The sequence below is a fragment of the Schistocerca piceifrons genome, chromosome 4, assembly GCF_021461385.2.
Source record: "Schistocerca piceifrons isolate TAMUIC-IGC-003096 chromosome 4, iqSchPice1.1, whole genome shotgun sequence".
Classification (NCBI taxonomy): Eukaryota; Metazoa; Arthropoda; class Insecta; order Orthoptera; family Acrididae; genus Schistocerca; species Schistocerca piceifrons.
In genome coordinates this window covers 78,787,278-78,811,281 of record NC_060141.1, presented here as the reverse complement: position 1 = coordinate 78,811,281, position 24,004 = coordinate 78,787,278, and the positions used below count along the sequence as shown (strand labels likewise).

Genomic DNA, 24,004 nt, shown 5'->3' with positions numbered 1-24,004 from the left:
GACACGTTGTCAGTGACAATCAACTCCAGAATCGACAGGAGTCGCTGCTGTCAGTGACTGCAGGTCCATCTCAACCAGTTGCTGAGTGAACACTGCCAAGGGAACTGCTTGCAAAGGACATCCGGGGTCGGGTACCTGGCAGAAGGCCACTGCTCGCAGCAACACATGAAGCTGCACGTATTCCATGGATTACACAACGAGAAAACTGGAGAGTAGATGACCGGAGATGCATTACGCAATTTTGCCTCTGTTCAAATCCGAGTCCACCGAAGGCCCAATGCAACGTGTGGAGGGTGTGCTTCAGGCCACATGTTGTTTTGTGAACTTTTGGGGGTGCTCGTCGAACGAAGACTTGGGTCTACTCGTAGGAGTTACCGTTAATACGAATCAGGTTACTTATTTCAGCGTTCTCAGCATCCTTTTTCTACATCTCGATGTGAATATGTTGCGGATAATCACGTCTTCCAAGATGACAACAGCACTGTTCACACTGCTACATGCATACGTTTGATGAACACTCAGGCGCATAATCGTAACTTGATGCACGAGGTAGATCACCTCATCCCATAGATAAATGTCTGGAATGATATGGATCTGCGTGTGAGACATAGCAATCAATATTCCTTCAACCTATTAACTCTACGAGATATAATGACCAGTGAGTAGCTTCAGCTCGATACAGCATAGCGATGAAACTTGTGGACTCCTTTCTCCGCGCCGTACTGAGGGCGTTATCGAGCCTTTACGTGACGTTACACACTATTAGCGAGATGTACCCCGGAGGAAGGTAACTAATATTTTGTCCTCAGATGAGATGGTTTGTCAGTAGTGAGATAAAGAGAGTTCTGGAACAATTTTGATAACAAATCAATTATGAAAATTAATTAAATTTATCGATTATTCACTCTCACCCCCTGATGACATCATCCCCCCCTCATGTGACATAATCCGAGATGGTAGCCCAGGACAAAAAGGAGCGAAATTAAAATTTTGGTGGGAAATTTTAAAAATGGTGGGAAATTTAAAGTTATTTGCAGGAATATCAGGTTTTGTGTGTTTACCTTGAGGTTCGAAGACCAACTGAATTATTTTACAACATGTTCGCCATAGGGTGCTGTTGGCCCTCCCCACGCCCACCACCAGCTCTCCCCAAATACCCTACATCCCCTCCCTTTCTCCACTTGTGAGGGAACTTTAGTCTGTGGTGGGCTGCTAGATGGGACAGATGTAAGTCTTCATTATTTTGTACACAGTTTGGAACATTGTTTATTTAAACATTTTAGTTGTCATTGATCGAGCTAGACGGTAGCTCCATCCAGTTTCAGTTAAGAAGAAATGCGTGGTTTAAGCATATGGAGCTCCAGTTGGATAGTGCCAACAATTCTGAAGTATTGTTCTCGTGTCTGGGGTCAGAGCCACGAAGATACTGGCAACAGAGAAATGATGATATAATGTAAACACATACACTCCTAAGGCTACACGGTTCTGCCATTAAACACACTAAAATGTTTCAGCCACATGGTTTCCGAAATATTAGTCATGTGGAGTGCAAAGTTCCTAATACTCTAATGCAGGACATAATATGTCCAACATTTGACATACATCCACCCTGCAAGTTTGCTATCGCATTTATTATGGTAGCAAACTTTAAGATGGCAGAACTACTTCCTTCTACACCACAGAAAAACGTAGATTCTTTGTGATACGTGCACAATATACTTCCCAGAAGTGTATAGTGCCAAGTGCTCACATCCAATTATGGTTCAGAAATTAGCAGGGGAAGGGCTGGGACTTCGCTGAGGGGGACGTAATGCATGCTGGCTGGGAAAAACCTGTGACGTCATTAGGGGGTGGGGGCAATTAATTGATTAATTTAATGAATTTGCACAACAAATTTGATATCACATGGGTATCATAGGTGTCCCAGAACTCTCTTTATCCCACTACTACCGTCTCATTCCTCATACGTAAAACGTTGTAGAAATAATAAAATTTTGAAGCGACGCTCTTGCTTTCCCCTCGGCGCACTGTATGATCGACGTGTACGAGTGCGTTACTGATGGAAGAAAATGCGGTGGTGAAGTCGTCGAGGCCAAGAGCGTTTCTCGGCCGCAAGAGACTGCCCCCACTTGTAAGGCACCCTCAAGAGCAGGCAGGATGTGGGCGGCTGGAGACCAGTGCAGGGCCGCAGCTGGCCCAGGAGCTGTCCAGGCGCTTCCATTCGGATGCAAATACACGGGGCGAGCCCCATCCCGGCCCGCCGGGCCGCCGTCCTGCCCCGCGAGTCCTCGCATACCGGTAGCAGGCACTTCTCCTAGCCGCAGCCAATTTCATACTTCATCCGCACCAAATAGTGCCACGACTACTATGATATTAAATTATTTGAACGTTCTGGTGAGCTACACTTTGCTGGTTACCAGTTTCATAGTCGATAATAAAAACAGGAACTGTTCATGAACTCAAAAAGATTCTGCTTTTATCGAAACACAGTTTCATCTTTTTTCACTTATACATATTTGAGCGAAGTTTCGCCATCATAAACAGGTTGTCCTTACTTTTATTGTCAAAAAATGAGATGAACAGTACAATGTTCTATTAAAGTACTTTGTTGTTAAAACGCTTTGAATAGAATGGCTCTTCAAAACTGTATGTATTCTCGAGTAAGTTTTCCTTTTTCTTCGACAGAAAAAATAAAGGGAACTTGCTGATGAAAGCGAAACTTCACACCAACATGCTTGGGCGAGAAAAGAACAAACAGTGTTTTGCTCAAGGCAGAATATTCGCCAGTTCGTTAACAGTTCACTGCTTTCTCTCTCCTATGAAACCGGTCTCTCAAGGAACGACGGAAGAATCCATTAATATCATGCGCAACCTTCGGGATGGCCCCACTGAAAAACTGGAGCAATCTGACGCTCCAATTCTCTCCACTGTCAAAAGAAGGTCGAAAAAAGTATAAAAAGTCGTAAGTGTTCCTCGCTATCGGGGCAGACGATACCTTGGATCGACGTCACTTTAGTGATCAATCGGGATCGTGAAATTAGGAAAAGCCCCCAGTTCGATGGTACCCATACCAAATTTCTCTTACATTTCGGTAACTATACAAGAAAAAGGCTTGCCGGGTTTATAACCATTATCCTATAGACAGGCAACGTTCCCGTGTCAGTGTGTGTGTGTGTGTGAAAACTCTAAGGGAATACATGCTCTTACACAACGCTGACCTAAGGCCATAGAACGTGATGCAGACTACGTAAAAAGTAGTGCACGCAAAAGAAATGTTAACTGACATTCTGATCAAATTGTAACTATTTAACACCAAATACCTTCAGAAAAAATTGTGTGGAATTGTTTACTGTACGACCCTAACATGTAACTATACGTAACGTCTACTGCACACTGTCAACTGTATTAGTGATTTATAACCGATGTTAGTTTCTGCATAAGTGGAGAACAACTAGTCTATAAGCAAAAGTTATTTCCAAATTCACCATCAGCTATACAAGAATAAACATCAGTAATAACAAAATTGTGTTTTGTTATTTTACAGTAGAGGCACCACAACAGCGCAGCAGCTCACGCATCACTCCTAAAAATTTAATAATTCACGAAAAATGCACTTGATAAGGGAATCATTTCCCGAAACGTTATTTGTAAAAAAAAAAATTAATACAGAAAAACCGTTACTCACAGCAGCAAGTGTTATTTTATAGTTAAACCACTATTTTTACAGACGCTGCACTTCCCCATCCATTTCCAAAAGAACAAAATAGAATATACAACTCACAGCAGTTCTTCGCCTTTTTTTTAAGTGACTCGACTCCATAATGGATTCTCTCCGAAGCAGAATCCCAGAACGATTTGTAACAAAATGAGTGGTAACATTGTTTCCGTGAACGAACACTTTAATTCCCTCTACAGTCTTCAGCAATTCCCGGTGATATTCCTGACTTTCCAGTAAATCAATTCGCCCGAGTATTCCGATTTTTGGGACAAGCCTCCATCACCCTGTCGATGTAGTGAACGTACCAACGAAGGTTGTGCGTGCCCCGGGAGTGTCAGCGAGGGGTGCAGGGCGCACAGAGGGGCTGTCCCGTGGGAACGGCCGGCGGCCAATTGTGGGGCAAGGAGCGCCTCTTGTGCTGCGGCGCGCGGCGCGGTATGCCGTGTCCGGCAGCCGGTGCTGCTCCCTTTGTACACGGGGTCGCTGCCGAGGGTTGCCGGGGCCAATCAGGGCGCGCGCCTCTGCTCCGCTGGACGCCCAATCGAGGCCGCCGCCAGATGTGCCGGCTCCCGGCTGTCGGCCCCACAAAAAACAGCCGCGGGGCAGTCTCGCTCTCGGTCTTGTAACCGAATTAAAGCAGCTTGCAGCCGACGTCGCCTCAGATGCTGCTGCTGCTCAGGAGCTGCATGCTATGGCCTGCCGCCCGGCGAGGCAACAGCGAGGACTCGTATTCGGGAGAACAGCTGTTCGGGCCCTCTTTCGGCAATTCTGTTTAGCTGTCCCTTGATTTCCCAACATCGAATTCCTTCCCCATCGTTCCATAATCTGAGCTTAAGCTCCAGCTCTAATAACCTCAACGTGTGTTCCTTCCTGTCCCGCAAGACCGACGGAAAGTATTATGCCAGCCGCGATTTCCGTTGCGGATTTCTATCACATTTCGTTGGGAAATACACTGATGAGCCAAAGAATTATCAACACCGGCTTAACGGTGTGTTGATCCAACTATGGAACGCAATGCACCAACGATTCTGCACGACACGGATTTGACAGTTTCATAAAATGTGTCACCTGATGTCACTGCACACATCAAGAAATCCCTGGAAATGTATGGCCGGTGGCTAGCACTTGCAGGGCTGACAGCGTCCCTGATGTGTTCCACAGGGTTCAGATCATGCGAATTTGATAACCAAGACATAATCTGATTTCACTATCAAACTTCTCAAGCCACTGTAGTACATTTCTGGCCTTGTGACACGGGCAGTTTTCACAATGAATTATTGCATCGCTGTCGGGGAATGGGTGCCGGTCGTCCGCAATAATGCTCACGTAATCCACAGCTACCTTGGAGCCTTCGATTATTACCACGGGGTCGCATGGACGCAAATACCACAGCACTGCCTCCAATGGCCTGCGTCCATCGCGCGGTGCACATTTCGAGCAGCAGCCTGGATGGGAGCGTATCCGAACACGACCAGCGACCTGATGTAATAAGAAACGTGACTCATCAGACCAGGCCGGCCAGAGTGGCCAAGCGGTTCTAGGCGCTTCAGTCTGGAACCGTGCGACCGCTACGGTCGCAGATTCGAATCCTGCCTCGGGAATGGATGTGTGTGCTGTCCTTAGGTTAGTTAGGTTTAAGTAGTTCTAAGTTCTAGGGGACTGTTGACCTCAAATGTTAAGTCCCATAGTGCTCAGAGCCATTTCAACCATTTTTCATCAGACCAGGTGACACGTTACCACCGATCTAAGATCCAATTTCGACGATAACCATACAGATATGTTAACGAAATGGTTTTGTAATTTGTTTTGATCTTTACTTGTTTGACTTTGCCAGACGATAAACGACGGCATCATCTGCAAACAACCCAAGATGGCTGCTCAGATTGTCTCCTAAATCGTTTATATAGATAAGAAACAGCACAGAGCCTATAACACTACCTTCGGGAACGCCAGAAATCAGTTCTGTTTTACTCGATGACTTTACCTCAATTACTACGAACTGTGACCTATCACGAACCCAGTGACATAACAGAGCGATATTCCATAAGCACGCAATTTGACTGCAAGCCGCCTCTGAGGTACAGGGTCAAAAGCCTTCCGGAAATACAGAAATACGGAATCGATCTGAAATCCCTTGCCAACACCACTTAACACTTCCTGTGTGTAAAGAGCTAGTTGTGTTTCACAAGAACGATCTTTTCTAAATACGTGTTGTGTCAATAGGTCGTTTTCTTCGAGGTAATTCATAATGTTCGAGCACAATATATGTTCCAAAATCCTGCTCCATATCGGCGTCAAGGACATGGACCTGTAATTTAATAGATTACTCCTACTACCTTTCTTGAATATTGGTGTGACCTTTGCAACTTTCCAGTCTTTGGGTAGGGATCTTTCGTCGAGCGAGCGGTTGTATATGATTGTTGAGTGTGGAGCTATTGCATCAGCATACTCTGAAAGGAACCTAACTGCTAAACAGTCTGGACCAGAAGAGTTGCTTTTATTATCACTATTTCGAAGTTACTTACGTTGGCAGCCGTTCTCGATTCGAATCATCGAATATTTACTTCGTCTTCTTTGGTGAAGGAATTTCGGAAGGCTCTAACTCTACTTTAGCCGCGCTCTAATAGTATTTGCATTGCTATTGCGCAGGAAGGCATTGATTGTGTCCTGCCGCCAGCATACTTTACATAAGAACAGAACCTCTTTGCATTTTCTGCCAGGTTTAGAGACAAAGTTTCGTTGTGGAAACTATCACAAGCATCTCGCATTGAAGGCCGTACTAAATTTCGAGCTTCTGTAAAAGATCGCCAGTCTTAGAGATTTTGCGTTCGTTTAAATTCCGCACGAGGTTTTCGTCGTTTCTGCAGCAGTATGCGCTGAAGTGTGAGCCGAAAGATTTCTGCCTGCATCTCCACTGAACACTGTCACCAGACACGCCACAGATCGCCGTCTATCCTGCTTTACACAGCGGACAAGCCACCGATATTCAGTTCTGTGATGGAGGCGGGGTCGTCCAATATACTGTCGCGTACTGGTGGTTTCACCTTCTTTCAACCACTTTCCGTAGATGCTCACGAAAGCAGCCCGCGAATGGCAAATCACTTTAGCCCACGAATGGCAAATCAGTTTCGCCGTTTCTGCAATGTTCGTTCCCAGGAGTTGGGCCATAACAACCTGCCCTTTGCCAAAGTCGTTTATGTCAATAGATTAACCGCAATTGGGAGCCTATATTGTTGCTAGAAAGATTCCCCCATTCGTCTTTGTCCCGTTTATGCACTTTCTCCACCGCGGCACGTGTCCACATCATAAATAAACGCGGCATTCAATCCCGCGGTGGGCAGTTGTCATAAATGAACCGTGTCATAATATATCGATTATTCTAAGTTATGATCGAACCGTCATTCGGCTGCTACGAAAATGACGAACTATGCGTTGCGTTATGTACAATCGCTAGACAGAGTAAGAAGGGAGAGGGCAATCATAGAGTAAGTCAGAGGCGGGTACTGACAAGGGAACCTCCCCATCGCACCCCCCTCAGATTTAGTTATAATTTGGCACAGTGGATGGGCCTTGAAAAACTGAACACAGATCAATCGAGAAAACAGGAAGAAGTTGTGTGGAACTATAAAAAAATAAGCAAAATATACAAATTGAGTAGTTCATGGACAACATAAGCAACATCAAGTGTACTGTGGGCACAGGGGCGCCGTGGTCCCGTGGTTAACGTGAGCAGCTGCGGAAGAAGAGGTCCCTGGTTCAAGTCTTCCCTCCATTAAAAAGTTTAAATTTTTATTTTCAGTCAATTATCAGAGTTCAGGCACTCACACATAATCAATTTCGCTCTCCAAAATTCCAGGACATGTTCAGATTTGCTTGGACATATGCAGGATTTGACGGTCTACACACGGAAAAACGTTAAAAACATGACTTGACAGAGCACAGAGAAAACTGTGCGACTGTGAAACTGTTGCATTCATTTCTTGCAGTTTATGTGACACACTCTTATGTTTTCATCACTTTTTTGGGAGTGATTATCACATCCACAAGAAAACCTAAATCGGCCAAGGTAGAAGAATATTTTTACCCATTCGCAAAGTGTGCAAGTTACGTGGGTCGACAACATATTCCTGTCATGTGACGCACATGCCGTCACAAGTGTCGTATAGAATATATCAGACGTGTTTTCCTGGATCACATGTTTTCTGTTCCCATTAGAGAGGCACGTCCTTTCGTCTACTAATCGGACGGTTTTGCGGTGCGGTCGCAAAACACAGACACTAAACTTATTACAGTGAACAGAGACGTCAATGAACGAACGGACAGATCATAACTTGCAAAAATAAAGCAAGTAAACTTTTCGCTCGAGGGTGGACTTGAACCGAGGTCCTCTCGCTCCGCAGCTGCTCACGCTAACCACCGGACCACGGAGCTCCTGTGCCTACAGCATCCTTGATGTTGCCTATGTTGCCCATGGACTACTCAGTTTGTATATTTTGCTTATTTTTTCATAGTTCCACACAACTTCTTCCTGTTTTCTCGACTGATCTGTGTTCAGTTTTTCAAGGCCTATCCACTGTGCCAAATTATAACTAAATCTGAGGGGGGGGGAGGGTGCGATGGGGAGGTTCCCTTGTGAGTAAGAACTGAGAGCGTGGTCACAGAGAGCGTGCTGTTGACAGCAGCGCCAAATGCCTAGATTACGTGCATGGATTTGGAATGCATTCACCATGAATGATGAACACTGGCGCTGATGTTCGACTACATTGCGCAAGAAAACGGTACGTTAACCTTGGGAATCTTCAAAAATAGTTGTAAAAATTTAAAGCAAGAGTATCGCTGTTATGTCACACCAGTAATAAGGGTTTATGTTCGAGAACTTAACCGAATTGTATTACGGACATTTTTCTGTACAAGTGTAACTTTGGGTCTGATTCACTACCACACTTCGTTAATGTTAAGACCAGAGAGAGACGATACTAGAACTGTAGGAAACCTAACCGCTCGAAGAGGAATGGTAGATATTAAGAAGTCAGGTTAATTACGCAGAATGAATATACATTTGAAAATTGTTATTGGGGATAAGCCTGTTAATAACAAAGGTTCTTATTCAACATTCTGCAGTGTAACAGCGATAAATATTTTGTTTTAAGCTCGTTTCTATTTCCAATTTGCATTTTAATAACGTGGGCAAATCAGTTTAATAGATTTTTACACATGAGAAGATTTTATGTTTGTGAAGGCTGCTAGTTTAATCTGACTGTATTTGTGTACAAACAGCTAGAACTGAGCTTCAGCAGGTTCCTATGCAATCTGCATGGTCAAATGTTAGTGCACTCTGTAAGGTATAACATTAAATTCATGAAAAGTTACGAGCACTAGCACTGATGTGATAGAGGATGGTGTAACTGTTCTGCAATGTATTTATTTTGGGTTTCTGAGTGTCAAATAAAGTGTTTAAAAGTATTTCTTTGACACCAGTAATCATTCAGTATGTTCCACTTTCCGAAATCCGTGTCTCTTTCCAACTCAATAATGTTTTAGCTTCAGAGTATACTGTGGCTGTAATGAATCCAATCTTTTGTGATAAGCGATGTCATAATACAATGAGCGGTCAAACCAGATGGGAAGGTAAAAAGATAGTGTGTCAAATGCAACGCATAGGCTTCACCAGCCCACGACTCATTTTTCCCCGGTAGCTTTTGGCCACACGGTACATACTGACGGTTAGAAAAGTGGTGAGACACAGATCGTATTGCAGCACACACATCTATGAGCAATGACAGGCGTGTAGTGTTGACGTCTCGTACGTTAAGCGAGAATATGCGGGCTGACACGAATGAAGAGCTTGTATACGATGTTCGTAGATGTCAAAAAACGTAAACGTCTGTAGTGAAAGTTTTGCGTCGGCCGCAGAACAACTGCGAAATAAAACTGCATAATCCATTACGATACTGTTCTTGTAAAGTGGTTGCATCGAAATCTTACAGATCAGTGGAAATGTCTCTGGAGAGAATTGTACGAACTCTCAGATATACAGAAATAAAAATGGCATAAAACGGGTAGGCTGCAGCTGGGAAGCAGTGCTGGAACCGAGTGGCGGGCGCAAAAAGGGTGACGTCGTGCGGCAAGCGGACAGGAAACCGGTATTTTGCCTGGGCGGTTTTCCCGCGGCGACACGGCACTGGTCAGCGGCGGCCTCCCACAGAGAGGTGGGACGGATGGAGTGGAAAGTCGGATAGGGGGGGGGGGGGAGGGGAGGGAGGGAGGACGAGAGGAGAGGAGAGGCCGCCACTTCATTACGCGCACGACTCATGCGAGGTACAGGACATGGGAGCGGCGACTCGCCGACGCTCCTACTCTTCATTACAGACTGCCGAATGTGGAAGACCTACATCCCTCCCCATCTCATAATATCAGCCTCACGCTACCGCCTGCTGATTAAAGTACTCCGATCTTCGTTATCCTACCTCTTTCACCCAACGCCGCATCTGTAATCGTATTTCCGTCTGATAGTTTATCACGTGATCCGGAACTGATACACCTTTTCCTTTCAGTTGACAGTATTTACTGGATTTACTTTCACTGATCTTATTTCTACAGGCACTGGCTTCTCATGTACCGAGCGCACATAATCAAACTAACGGTGTTCCAAGTGCTGCACTGCGGGCTGTAAACATCGCAGGACACTGAAACATCGTAGGTATATTCATTAAACCCTGCGCTCATGGAGTATACTGAAAAAATAATAGTTAGGCTTTCAACCACTAGGTGAGAATACGGCGCTATAAGCTATCAGAATGTGAAACGTTCTCTGTCTTTTAACGTCAGTAAAATGTTTGTCATTTGACGACGTGTGTTGATTTCTTTCGGGAGGCGACTGTTGGTGCAATGGGTTAAGGAGCTTGAGTATTGCAGTTCAACGAGAAGAAAGGCTGTGCACTTCCGGTGAAGTCATTTTATCAGAACGGCTGTAATAACGGCCTACAATGCGGGAATATCGCCGACAGAAACAGCTGCGAAGAGGACCCATGTCAATAAACGGGCTACAGATTATAATAAAGAAATCTGAAGAAATAGATGACTTTAGTGATGCAGCAGGGAGAAGGGAGCGGCCCACTACTACGACGGTCGTTGATGAAGTTACTGTAGATGCAGCCTACCGTGTGGCACATGCCTCAAATTATGCAGCCAATGCTCGAGCTGTGTTACGGGCATTTTACACTGGCAGCCGTACAAGATTCAGAATGCTCATCAAATGAAGCCCCAAAGTACGCTACAACGTCGTGACTTTGCCCTTCGTTTTTTTGGCATACATGGAAATGAGTACAAGTGGCCAGGTAAAATTCTTTGGACGGCCGAAGCAAATTTTACTCTGCACGGTGCCACAAATGCACAGAACGGTCGCACATGGGGTTGAACTTTGCCTCAAGTTGTGTAGGAACATCCACTGCACTCAGTTTATAAGACTGTGTGGTGTGGTTTCACAAGTTTCTTCATTCTCGGTCCGTTTTACTTACAGGAGTTGACACCTCGCGGTCCTGTTAGGTCTACAATGACATATAAGGACCTCATTGTGCAAGATGTGATTCCAGCTTTATACGAACGCAACTGAGTCCACACCACTATTTTCATGCAAGATGGAACAACAACACAAATCGCTTGCCAGGTGAAAGATTTGCTTCGAGAAACCTTCGATAAGGACGGCTTCATCTCTAGGCAATTTCAAGTTGTATGCCCCTCCCGATTCACCGACCTAAATCCACGTGACTTCTCATTATGGGGATACCTGAAAGATCTTGTCTACCAGGCATGTATCCGGATATGCTGCGAGCAACTTCGACTGGCGTGTTAAGGATGCAACGTGTTGTTTAGTGGGGAGAGCAAACTGCACACATGTTATAACTTGTGACCACATCCTAATAAACGTGCTAGAACCGCCGTTATCATCAGTTTGATCGTTCCTCCTCTTTTCCTGCACCCACACCACATTCTGACTGCTTACAGTGTCGTATTTTCACCTGGTGGCAGAAAGTGGAACTATTATTTTCCACCATACTCTGCGAGGGCACTGATTAATGAACATACCTACAATGTTTCACCGCCGTACTATGTATACAGCACACATTGCTGCACTTGGGACAGCGTCATTTTAATTATAACCACCCAGTACCTCACAGACACCAAATATCTACAATCCGATTTCCGTTCGTACCCGTGTCGTCCTCAAATAGTTCTCTATTTCATTATTGTTATTATTATTATTATTAAAATTATTATTATTATTATATTATTAATGAAGGGTTTGTAATGTATCCATTCTCACTTGCGCCTTGAAGGTCATGCTCTCGGCTGTCTCCAGCGTGGAGATGCTACTATACTCGCGTAAGTGCTAGTGACTTTCCCATGACTGCATGTGTTTTCCATGACCTGTAAAACACTGCAAAACCATCTTGTCAAAGATGTTTTATAAAATAATTGACAGTGTACTAAGATATTTTTGTAACACCGGTTAATCAAATTAGTGCATGATCCTGTCTTTATGTATATACATAAGGCATGGTTCCAAGAGAGCGTGACCCCTCCCCCGCAAAACAAATAATAATTTAAACTTTTCTAGCCGGCCGCTGTGACCGAGCTGTTCTAGGCGCTTCAGTCCCGAACCGCTCTGCTGCTACGGTCGCAGGTTCGAATCCTGCCTCGGGCATGGATGTGTGTGATGTCCTTAGTTTAGTTAGGTTTAAGTAGTTCTAAGTCTAGGGGACTGATGACCTCAGATGTTAAGTCCTATAGTGCTTAGAGCCATTTGAACCATTTGAAGAAAACAGGATAACAGTTTAAGCGCCACACTTCAAGGCTGCACGGAAACATACGTGATACATAGGATTCAGATCGTTACATTCGATAAACGCTACCTCCGGCTAGCTAATGACTTACTGCTTCTGTCTAGCGAGCAGGTGCATGCTCAGGAAACTGGAACTGCCGTGCATAAAACCGATGTTTTCGAACTCTCGTCGGCTTTCTGTATCCGAGAAGTATCTTTATTGGTAGCGGATATCAGACTCTCGACTTCAAAAATGTTAAACGCTTTAAAACACCATCTCCGCCCCAGAGGGCACCCAGGCCCATTCCTGCACACAGACTGGTAAGCAAATCGCAACTATCGGTGACCAACCGATTTTTCTGCGCGTTTGTTACGTGGTAAAGCAGGGCGCTTTCGAGACAACAAGTGCTAAATATTTTCCTGGTTGACGTAAGAAGAAGCAGCATCTTATTAGTCTTGTATTTATCCTATTTTAAATGCGTGACGAAATGACCATCTGCGCGCACGCCGAACAGCCTTCGCATTATCTGCCAAGACGGAAGGCCACTGGGGACACGTGCAACCCTGAACCGCTTCTCCAGAGAGACGTCTTGGCAAGATATCCTTGCTACGTGCCAGGTTTTGGTCCGTCGGCCTGTTACTGGTTTCCAGCTCCTCTCAGTTCCGTTTAAGAACACTTGCGCTCAGCTTACGAATTCCCAAACTAATTCTCATTTGTCTTCAGTTTCAGCCTTTGATCAAGCAGTCATTTCCCAACAAGAAGTTATCACCCACATATAGGAAATATGAGGAACGTATCAAACGACGCGCAGACACTACACAGCGTGTGATGATCCTCTCTCTTCAAACCAGAAAACGGACCCCTCACGCAAGCCGTTTAAAGTTCAGAATTCACAATCAAAAACAACAGTTCAATGCAACACACAAAAATTCTTTTGCCACCGTCCTTAAACAGTCGTGTGGCTGTGTGATAGAATGCCCGCCTATCATGTGTGTGACAAAGGTTCCATTTTAGCCCTACCAAAATTTTTAAACAACGGTTGATTTTCCATGAACATTTCCATACGGATTGACAAGAATTTAATTTTTAACGTTTTTCTTTAGTTCAAACGATCTTTTATATAAGAACAGTACTTAAGAATGTATATTTGTAATGAGAACTGGACTTTTGTATTGTGCGATATGTTGTTATAAATATGAAGAGGCGCATGTTGCATAAAAATAGCAATTAAATATCTGTTAATCAACATATATTTGATGAATTTTATATTTAAATGGGGTACTTATTCGAAAAGAACGAAAAAAAACGAGTATACTGCTCGAAACGTGACTCAAACTAGCGGTTACAAGTCTCAGGCGCTACTGATTTTTTCCATCTTTATGTATTTTGATAGTTGGGCCGGCATCTCAGTTTAACAATTTACATCAGCGGAGAATCGAACCTAAACTCCCTTTGTCGCAGGCGAGCATTCCACCACACAGCCTGTCGAGAAAAATCAGTCTTGCTCTAGCATTTTAAGATATCGGAAAACTTCAAAATCTATTTTTCCGAGAATTTTTCACAGTTGCCTCGAAGTAGTTTGGTAGATTAATTCATTCCAGGGCAAGCAAAAATAAAATAAAATAAAGATGCACCACAAAGGAATTATCCGAATGGGCGGAAATCGTTAAATGTAATGTACACGTACAGATACAAGGTTCTAATTTCAGGAACATTGGATGATTTATTCAAGAGAAACAGCTTCACAAATTGATCAAGTCAAATAACGCATTGGTCCACGTTCGGCCCTTTAGCAAGCAGTTATTCGGATTGGTATTGATTGATAACGTAGTTGCGTGTGCTCCTGAGGGATATCGTGCCAAATTCTGTGCAACTGGCGCCTTAGATCGTCAAAATCCTGAAATGGTTGGAGGGCCCTGCCCATAATGCTCCAAACGTTTTCAACTGGAGAGAGGTCCGGGGACCCTACCGGCCAGCATAGGGTTTGGCAAACACGAAGACAATCAATAGATACTCCGCCGTGTGAGGGCGGGCATTACTTTTGTTGAAATGTTAGCCCAGGATAGGGCAACAAAACGAGGCGTAGAATGTTGTCGACGTCCGCTGTGTAGTACGGGTGTCGCAGTTGACAACCAAATGCAACTATGCAAAGAAAAGGCATCCCAGACCAACGCTCTTGGTATGGCGAGTGACAGTCAGTTGGTATCCCACCGCTGCCCAGGATGTTTCCACATAAGTATTCGCTGGTCACAGGGGCTCTATTCGAAACGAAGACGCGTGTGGTGACGCCGCGGGCAGTGGTGGGATACAAACCTGAGTGTCGTCCGTCGTATGGCCCGACAACCAGGAGTGATGTTCTGGAGTGGCATTCTGTTTCACATCAGAACCCCTTTAGCGGCCGTCCACATAACTCTTACGGCACAGCGGTATGTCGCCAGTACGGTAAGCCACATTGGGCTTACAATTCACCAAGATAATGCCCTTCCGCACACGGCGAGAGTTTCTAATGTTCATCTTCGTGCTCGCCAAACCCTACCTTGGCCAGTAAGGTCACCGGGAGCATTATGGACAGAGCCCTCCAACCGGCTCGGGATTCTGACGATCGACCGCTACGGTCACAGGTTCGAATCCTGCCTCGGGCATGGATGTTTGTGATGTCCTTAGGTTAGTTAGGTTTAACTAGTTCTAAGTTCTAGGGGACTAATGACCTCAGCAGTTGAGTCCCATAGTGCTCAGAGCCATTTGAACCATTTGATTCTGACGATCGCACGTGTCAATTGGACGGAATCTGGTGCGATATCACTCACGAGGACATCCAGCAACTCCACGAATCAATGACATGCCAAATAGCGGCTTCCGAAAGGGCCAGTCGTGGACCAACGCGTTACTAATTTCCTATAAATTTATGACGCTGTTTGTCTGTTATACATCATCCAATTTTCTTGAAATTGCAATCATATATTTGGCGGTGTACTTACGTTACGTCTCCTGTTTCCATCCCATTTGGATAATTCCTTCGTGTTTCATCGTTTTTTTCTGTATGAGAGTGTATCTGACTTCTGAATTTCACGAACAATAAATATAAAAAAATTACAAAAATGCGATTACCGCATGGTCCCTTGTGTGAGTAGAGACCGCGCAGAATATCGCTCTATCATAGTTCTGGTGACCGCCGCTTGTTAGTAGCTTCCTTTGTCTTGTTCCTCGTACCGGAGACGTTATATTCTACACGATTTCCTGCAAAGTGTATTGTTCGCTATATTTGTCGTTCAATAAACTGAACGCGGAAATGGCGTCGGAAATCAAAACCCCGGGATAAAATCTAGTCACCTCAAACTGCCCCGAGTATTTACCCATCCTTCAAGGTGCCAAAAATTAACAGCGCAACTTTCAATCAATAATCTTCGGTTGTCGGCAGATGACGTCGAGATTCAGCAACGGCGTCCGCAGAGGCTTTCAGAACATTTAGAATAATTTCTTTTTCTTCCGCAGGAGGCATCTATGAGCCTTTCAAGTAATCACGGAAGCTGCCGAGTGATGCGGCGCGAGCTTGAGCAGGTGGGAACTGAGTAACTGCAGGCGGACATGCAGTGGCCGGACTGTGTGGCGCGAGCGCATTAGTCAGCACATCAAGGCCGCCACTGTTAACGGCCAAATTTATCCAAGGCCGGCTCCCAAGCGCCAGTAAACACGTACTCTCGCGTACTTGCCGCCATTCAGTCACTCGCTGCCAGCTTTCAGTAATGAATGCGACGAGCCACGCGCCCGGCAGTGTTGTACAACCCTGGCCAGTTCACCAGTTCATAAGGACACTGGGAAGTGGTGGTAGCAGTGTTCCTTCTCGGTTATGCTCGCTGGACAGCTGTCCCCAGATTTCGCTTTTACGACTAGTAACTAATGGATCATCTATTTACTGTATACTTGTCTCCACAGTATTTTAATGACAATTTTCGCCTGGGCTAGTTTTACATTTTATATACTGGCAAACTTGTCAATGCTTTACAACAACTAAATATGTATGGGAATTGGATATACGTGCTAATCTCCTGCTGCCCCTTCTATCTGTCCATCTCCTCCTCCTTCCTCTCTCCCTGTCCATCATCACCCACTTCTCCGTCGATCTTCTCTCTCCCCCCCCCCCCCTCTCTCTCTCTCTCTCTCTCTCTATCTCTCTCTCTCTCTCTCTCTCTGACCTTGTCTCTTATTTACTGTCACAGCAAACGAAACCTTGACTGGGAACTGAAGTTGCACAGAGTAAACGGGTAAACTGGTTGGGCCGGCCGGAGTGGCCTAGCGGTTCTAGGCGCTTCAGTCTGTAACCGCGCGACCGTTACGGTCGCAGGTTTGAATCCTGCTTCGGGCATGGATGTCTGTGATGTCCTTAGGTTAGTTGGGTTTAAGTAGTTCTAAGTTCTAGGGGACTGATGACCTTAGACGTTAAGTCCAATAGTGCTCAGAGCCATTTGAACCTTTTCGTAACTGGGACCGTTGGCTACAAGGTATGAGACAGACGTCTCTAGCTGCTGCGTCTTTGAGGATACTGGTTCCACTGCCAATTTTTCGCAGTTTCAATCTGCGAACCCGTACAATTACAAACTTTCGAACAATTTACATTCTGCAGAAGTACTTTAATCAAATGCCATAAATACAACTTTCCTAAATCTGTTAAAACAGACGGCGAGGAAGAAAATAAAATCGCACGTTGTTGTGTATATAGTTTTTGTTTAAAATTATATACAAGAAAATCTATGGGAGAAACAATCTGTCTAATGGTTTAAATGCCCTGCTACTGCACTTGAAACGAGCAGGGAAGAATATGAAATCGCACATTTTCACAGCGCAGCATTTTCTTTCTCGCATTTGGTTTAACAGAAAGCCTGGACATTGTTGCCCATAAAAATATAGAGCCTACGTCCGTTTGATGTTTTATTACAGTATTGTGAAAAAATTTGAAATAAATCTGTCGAGGGCTTTTCAAGAATTTTTGCTAACAAAATATGTTATACCTGTATTACGTTCAACAAACGGCGCTCCAGTAGGTATGTAAGTGCGTATTCGAATGCAACGTTGTGTCAGAATTTCGGTGAACAACTTTCGGAGCTTTAATATTTTGAACAAACGTACATTTACATTCTAATTTATTTAGATATTCGTATTAACCAACTAGAATGACGTAACCAAAATTCTTCTTTCTTTATTGTTTCTTACTTTCCAGTACTGGAGTACTTCATTTTCTCCTCTGCTTCTATTTTCCTTTCTTCTGTTCACGCTGTTCGTGATCACTTGATTTTTTTCTGCCCTGAAAGCCTTCCCAATTATTTTATTACTAAAAATTTTTTTCTGTTGCTTCAGATTCCTCGTTTCTGTTTGTTTCTTTTCTTATTTCTGAATGGCTCTGAGCACTATGGGACTTAACTGCTGAGGTCATCAGTCCCCTAGAACTTAGAACTACTTAAACCTAACTAAGGACATCACACACATCCATGCCCGAGGCAAGATCGAACCTGCGACGTAGCGGTCGTGCGGTTCCAGACTGTAGCGCCTAGAACCGCTCGGCCACTCCGGCCGGCTCTTATTTCTGATACCAATGTTATTATTGACTGCATTTGTAGACACAAAGAAATATTTGTTTCGTTTATCTGCTCTCATTCACGCATCAGAGGTGTTTGAAGATGATTAACTTTAGTTTTGCTATTACTATTGATATTTTCTGTTTATCTTAGTGAATCTCATCGTTACATCTAATTCCCAACAAACTGAAATTTTCACAGCACCCACTGTTCTTTTTAATAATCCATCTTTCAAGTATCTCTATTTTGTACACCTTATAGCAGAATGTTTATTCTGGTATTGGCACTACGGCCCTGTGAATCAGTTTCTTACGCAGTCCTGGGCGTTGTTATTTTAATAAAACCGTATACTCTTCCTAATTTACTAATCCTTACGTCTGTTGCACTGCTGTGTGGTTTCTCTAATGTACAGTATGTAAATTTATTAACTCTTTAAACTTTAGCTATTTGTGATTCCACGTATTTTGGTGACTGGAACATTATCAAATCTATCCATTTACAATTCCGATATCTGCTATTGTATCATTTTGAAGAAACAGTTCATTGTGCTGTTACTAGAGGCTTACATGCTTACGAGTGATGCCAAGATGTGATCAAATTGCGCGCAAGAAGAAAGTACCGGAAAGGACCTTGCTGTCAGCCTTATAATTCCTCAACATGACTACGCTATCTGCAGCAGTGCAGCTTACGACGGGGTAGATGAACATTGTAGAAGGTTTCACTACCAACGCAGTATTTTGCTACTGGTAAATTTGGAAACAAAATAGCTCCTAATCCCAAGCAACGGTATTTATGCTTGAGTGAATTGCAGGAAACAAACAAAAGTAAAAATATAACCACATCAATGTTTTATCCCCATTATCATAAATAAAGCGGATTCTATGAACGGGCTGCTACTGCCTGTGAAGGATATGGGTGTCGTGGGACTGGTCAGACGCCTTTCTCGGCGGTGGGCAGGGCAGCGGACAACTAGCAGCTTCACTCAACTAATAACTCGAACGAAACGAGTCTGCGAGTCGTTATACGGCCGCAGAGGCAGAGGAGAATCGTCTTCCAACGTTGGTCCAACTCCACCCAACTTTCGGTCGAAGATCGTTACGGTCGCTCATCGTGCGGCGGCTGCCTCGCTGCCAGCTTCCAGGGTTTGACCCAGCTATCCTACTTCGGATTAAATAGTCACCAGTTCAACATCTTTCAGTTACATACATGTGCCTTCCCTGTGTGTTATTGGCGCACAGTGAAATTATTGATCGTTTCCTTAACCAATAATTGCGTCAGTCTGAACTTTTTATCAGAATTTAGCCCTGTTCTAATTAGTTTCATCTTTCTCCTTTGGACGGAACGTGGTTAAAATTCATTGAAAATTTAAAGGATTACTAATCAATAATGTTACAGTAATTCCAATTACACTACACAACTGGCCACATTAACTGTATTCATACTCTGGATGTACTACTGCGGAGAACGCAGTGACGTGTGTCAGTCGAGTGGTACACGCGTCAAACTTCCAATCGTAAGGTCCGTGATTCTATCCTCAGTCGGTACTGGGATTTTTCTGTCACTTGTCTCTCATCTCTGGCATGGTCTCTGTACGTGAGAAATGCCAACTTTTACCACATTAAATTGTAAGTGGGCATTAATTGCACGGGTAAACCCTAGGTAACCCCTTTCCAAAGGGCGGATGGAGCCAAGGGCATGGCAACTAGGATCACGCCTCGTAAAGCACTGTGGTGGTCAAACCAAATTTTTCTCAGGCGACATTGAAAGCACCGCCTCCAGAACCACAGGTAGCCCGTATCGCCCATGCTACGCGGAGAGACATCTCTTTTTTTAGTACCATTTCTAACTCAGAAGCGACAGTCTTAAGTAACAAAAACAGGATACATTGTCAGTCATGTGAAAGATGATACTCGACATAACCTTTTCATAAAATGATGTGCGTCAAGTTTCCTATTCAGTTTGCGTTTGGTTGGCTTCGCTGCCATGATAGAGCACTGAACTATTCTTTGCAGAATGCAACTTGACGTGTTCGCTGTTCGCTGACAACACGCCTACTCCGTTCTTCGTCTACTGTGTAATCGCTTCCGCTGCAGCCTTATTTTTTGCACTGTAACCGGTTTTTGATTGCCTGACTGGCCAAGAAAGTACACCCCAGTGTATCACGTTTAACTTACAGCACTAGATCACTTATACCTTCCGTCAACAAGTGTAACGTTTGCTCGAAACGTCACAGATCCGGCCCGGAGTTGAGTACGGCCATCGTGACATTCTTGAGATCCCAGCCATACGAGTTGGCAGAAGTTCCTCCTTCCTACAAGGGGGCACAATACGATATTTTCACAAACAACACTCAGGTGTGCTTTCTAAACGAGAAATCCCCTGCATAATATCTATAAATGCAGGGTATACACAAAGTCCGGGAACACTTTCAATGTATTTTGAAGGGAACCCTCAAAGTTTTTTTTTTTTCATGTACACCGCCACAGCGTAGTTTGGTAATTTGCCTATAGTCAGCGCTAGTCGCAAACATGGCCGTGCTACAGAAGGGGACAGCTGTTTCATGAAATGGCCTCCCCGATCACCAGATCTCACTCCGTATGACTTTTTTCTGTGGGGACACATTAAAGATCTGGTGTATGTACCACCCCTACCACGTGATGTAGCAGAGCTCCGGGAGAGAATACGAGAAGCGACTGCGACAGTCGACGATGCCATGTTGGGACGGGTATGGCAATAATTCGATTAACGTATTGACATCTGCCGGTCTCATGGTTTGCATATCGAATGTTTAACAAAAAAAAAAGTCAGAGTTTCTCTTCAAAATGCAATATGTATGACACATGTACAATGTTTAGTTCTAGTGCAATAAATAATTGAAAGTGTTCCCGGACTTTATGTACACTCTGTTTATAAATTATAGTCCCCGGTCGCGTTCTTCTGTCTGCAGATAAAGTCTAATATCAGGGAATTACAGTTGATTCACGAGGAACAGTTGTTTGTATATATTTTTCAAGGCTATGCCAGACAAGTCGTCCTGCTACTCCCGTACACGGCGGACCGCGCCTACCCTTTATCTCCAATCTCGCCTAAATTTATGGTATATCCGAGGCTTGGTCAGAAATGAATGAGACAGATGTGGGAACTCCAGATGGCAGAGCGTTAGAAGAAAAAAAAAAAACGTGTCGGGCGAGGTATGACCCATTAAGGTTAGCGTCGTTAACAGGCAGCGGTTTACGCAGCGGAAGGAGTACGAACGGTAATCCAAGAGCCGTGGTATCGATTCCCTGCGTGGGTCCTTGTTTTTATTTTCAGTTTTTTACGCTGCTTATATTTCCAATAAACCGAGATAATACTCGACATATAGCATTTGATTTTATGACACCCTGAAGAACAAATTTCTTCTGTTAATTGACTCGTTGTAGGGAGGACAAAAACCATGTGTACGATGAGAATTTTCAAGATGAAGGACTTCCATCGTTTAGTATTACAGTGATCATCCCAAAGGCAAACAGCTAATGCAACCCTGCGATATCTATTTTTAATGTCATCTGAGGAATTTAATTAAAAACTTCAAAACGGCTCTCATCCCGTAGACAGAGAAAAAAAAATACAGCCACATCCTGAAATGACTGAATCAGAATCCATTCTATTGTACATCACAAGCTATCGTCACCGATAATTGGCGAAATGATACATTACGCAAGGTTTGCTGCTAAAGTGCACGATGAGAGAGAACCTTTTGAGAATTTAAACCAAGATCGTTTTTGTACAGAGACTTGAAAACAACTACGTAATTGCAAAATGCGCCGTTTATAACGCGTGCAAGATGCAAGAAAATTACTACTTCCCTGTATATTTATTTATTTATTTATTTACTGTGAGTACTACCACAGCAAGTGTAAATCATCAATTGTACAAAAATAAAAGTATCTCACGTTATATTGGAAGTTCTCATGTACGCTTTACAATCGCTTCCCCGAAATTTATTTACAATCCTAAATTTTCCTTTGCCTTTCCTCTTCATGTCTTTTACGAAAATATAAATAACACAATATATTGAATTATTTCGCTTTATTTCCAGTATAAATAACATAAGAATTTTAAAAAAAGTTCCCGAAGAGGGACTCGATCCCATGACCTTCCAAATACCGTTCCATACTCTTTTTGCTGCGCTACCAGCTGCCTGGAAACTACCCTAATAAAATGACTCACGTCTCACCCGACCCGCGCTAAAAAAGCCGTTTTCTTCAAAACGCTTAGCCATATGGAGTTCCCACTTCTGTCACTTTCACTTCCGCCGATGACCTGCATAAACCGTAAATTTGGAGGAAATCGGCACTGTCGAGTAGGCGCGGTACTCCAGTATGTGCCGTCCCTGTGAAGGCGCGGTGTCGGTAGCTGACGTTAACACCTACCTACTTCGTGCGGTTGTGCAGAAATACCAACCATTCGCATATCCAACACTTCATGCCACACATCTGTTCCTCGCCGCCTAAACCGTGTTGCAGTTTTAATAGCCAGCTACGTATCAATGCTGTGAGAGGAACTGCTGAACTAGGGAGAAAGTTATACAACATGCCACTAAAAGTTACACACAATGATGCTAATGATGATGGTCAGTGGTATTTAACGAGTCAGGAAATGTCGACGTCCAAGAAGCTTTTATCAGTGACTAGCAGTGCACATGGCAACGGGGAAACTTTAAAAGTGAGCGTGCAACATTCCGTCTCGAATGGTCGTTTTGAACAGCGGATAAAAAAAAACTACTTTCGGTAACATCGACGGCTGCAGTGGTAGAGAAGCAAACGGCATCATTTGTTTCCACGCTAAATGTAACTAGTCTACCTGTGACCGAAACGAATATAGCTTAAGCGAACTTGGTGGGTTTCGAGTTTGGACTGGCAAAATCAGGCGAGTAGAAGGCGGGGCTACTAAAACGTTCGCAACAGCGTCCTTAGCCGCTCTGAGCAAGCAGAGCGGGCACCGCCGTGAAGGGAACGCTGACGTCACGTCGTGCCGACCTTGCTTATGTAACGCAAGCACTGCGCCGCGCTTCGGTCAAATCGTTGCACCAGGAGCGCTGCTGCTTGCTTCATGCACAAAAGGAACGACGAGTTCGGTTATTGGACTCACACTGCCCCATTCAAAGTCGGCAAAAGAACTGATGCTTTTGAAAATGTTTTTAAAAAAAGACACACACATTTGGGTATTACTGCGAGTAACAGTAGACAGACGGCGAATGATGCCAATTATTGACAAACAAAGGGGGACGTTGTGATTGAGGATAATGCTAATCATGATAATGATTCAAAAATATGCGAGTCCGATGCTATCCACTGTTGCGCTCTTGTTTTACTCCATAGTACTGTCAGTGGATGGTAATGCAGAAGGTAGTGACAGACGTTAGACTCATCCCAGAAATTTTGCTGACAAAAGCAGCAGTTCTGGAGCGCATCACACGTCAGATCATCTCGAGCCACTGTCATTTCCAACCTAAACTCTGTGAAAACTTTTTCACCGATCGGCTTTAGCACCTAATTTCTGCCGAGTCAGCATTTTATAGGGGTGTAAATTCATAATCCGACGCTGGATGTTTTGCGCCTATCGGTAATGCGGAAACAGCGCACTACCGGGTCGGACTAGATACCTTCCAGATGCCTAGGACTTATCTGACCGACGTACCATACCGAATCCGTGTCGCGCAAAAGGGGGCAGGGGAGGTGGGACAAGCGGAGGCTCACAATGGCTCAAATAGCTCTGAGCACTATGGGACTTAACATCTGAGGTCAACAGTCCCCTAGAACTTCGAAATACTTAAACCCAACTAACTTAAGGACATCACACACATCCATGCCCGGGGCAGGATTCGTACCTGCGACCGTAGCGGGCGCGTG

General features: G+C 44.2%; 1 protein-coding gene across 2 annotated transcripts in view; it reads right to left on the bottom strand.

The window, feature by feature from the left end:
* LOC124796417 overlaps window positions 1-24,004 on the bottom strand; it is a 523,416-nt gene that overhangs the window by 352,119 nt on the left and 147,293 nt on the right. The window lies entirely within an intron of this gene.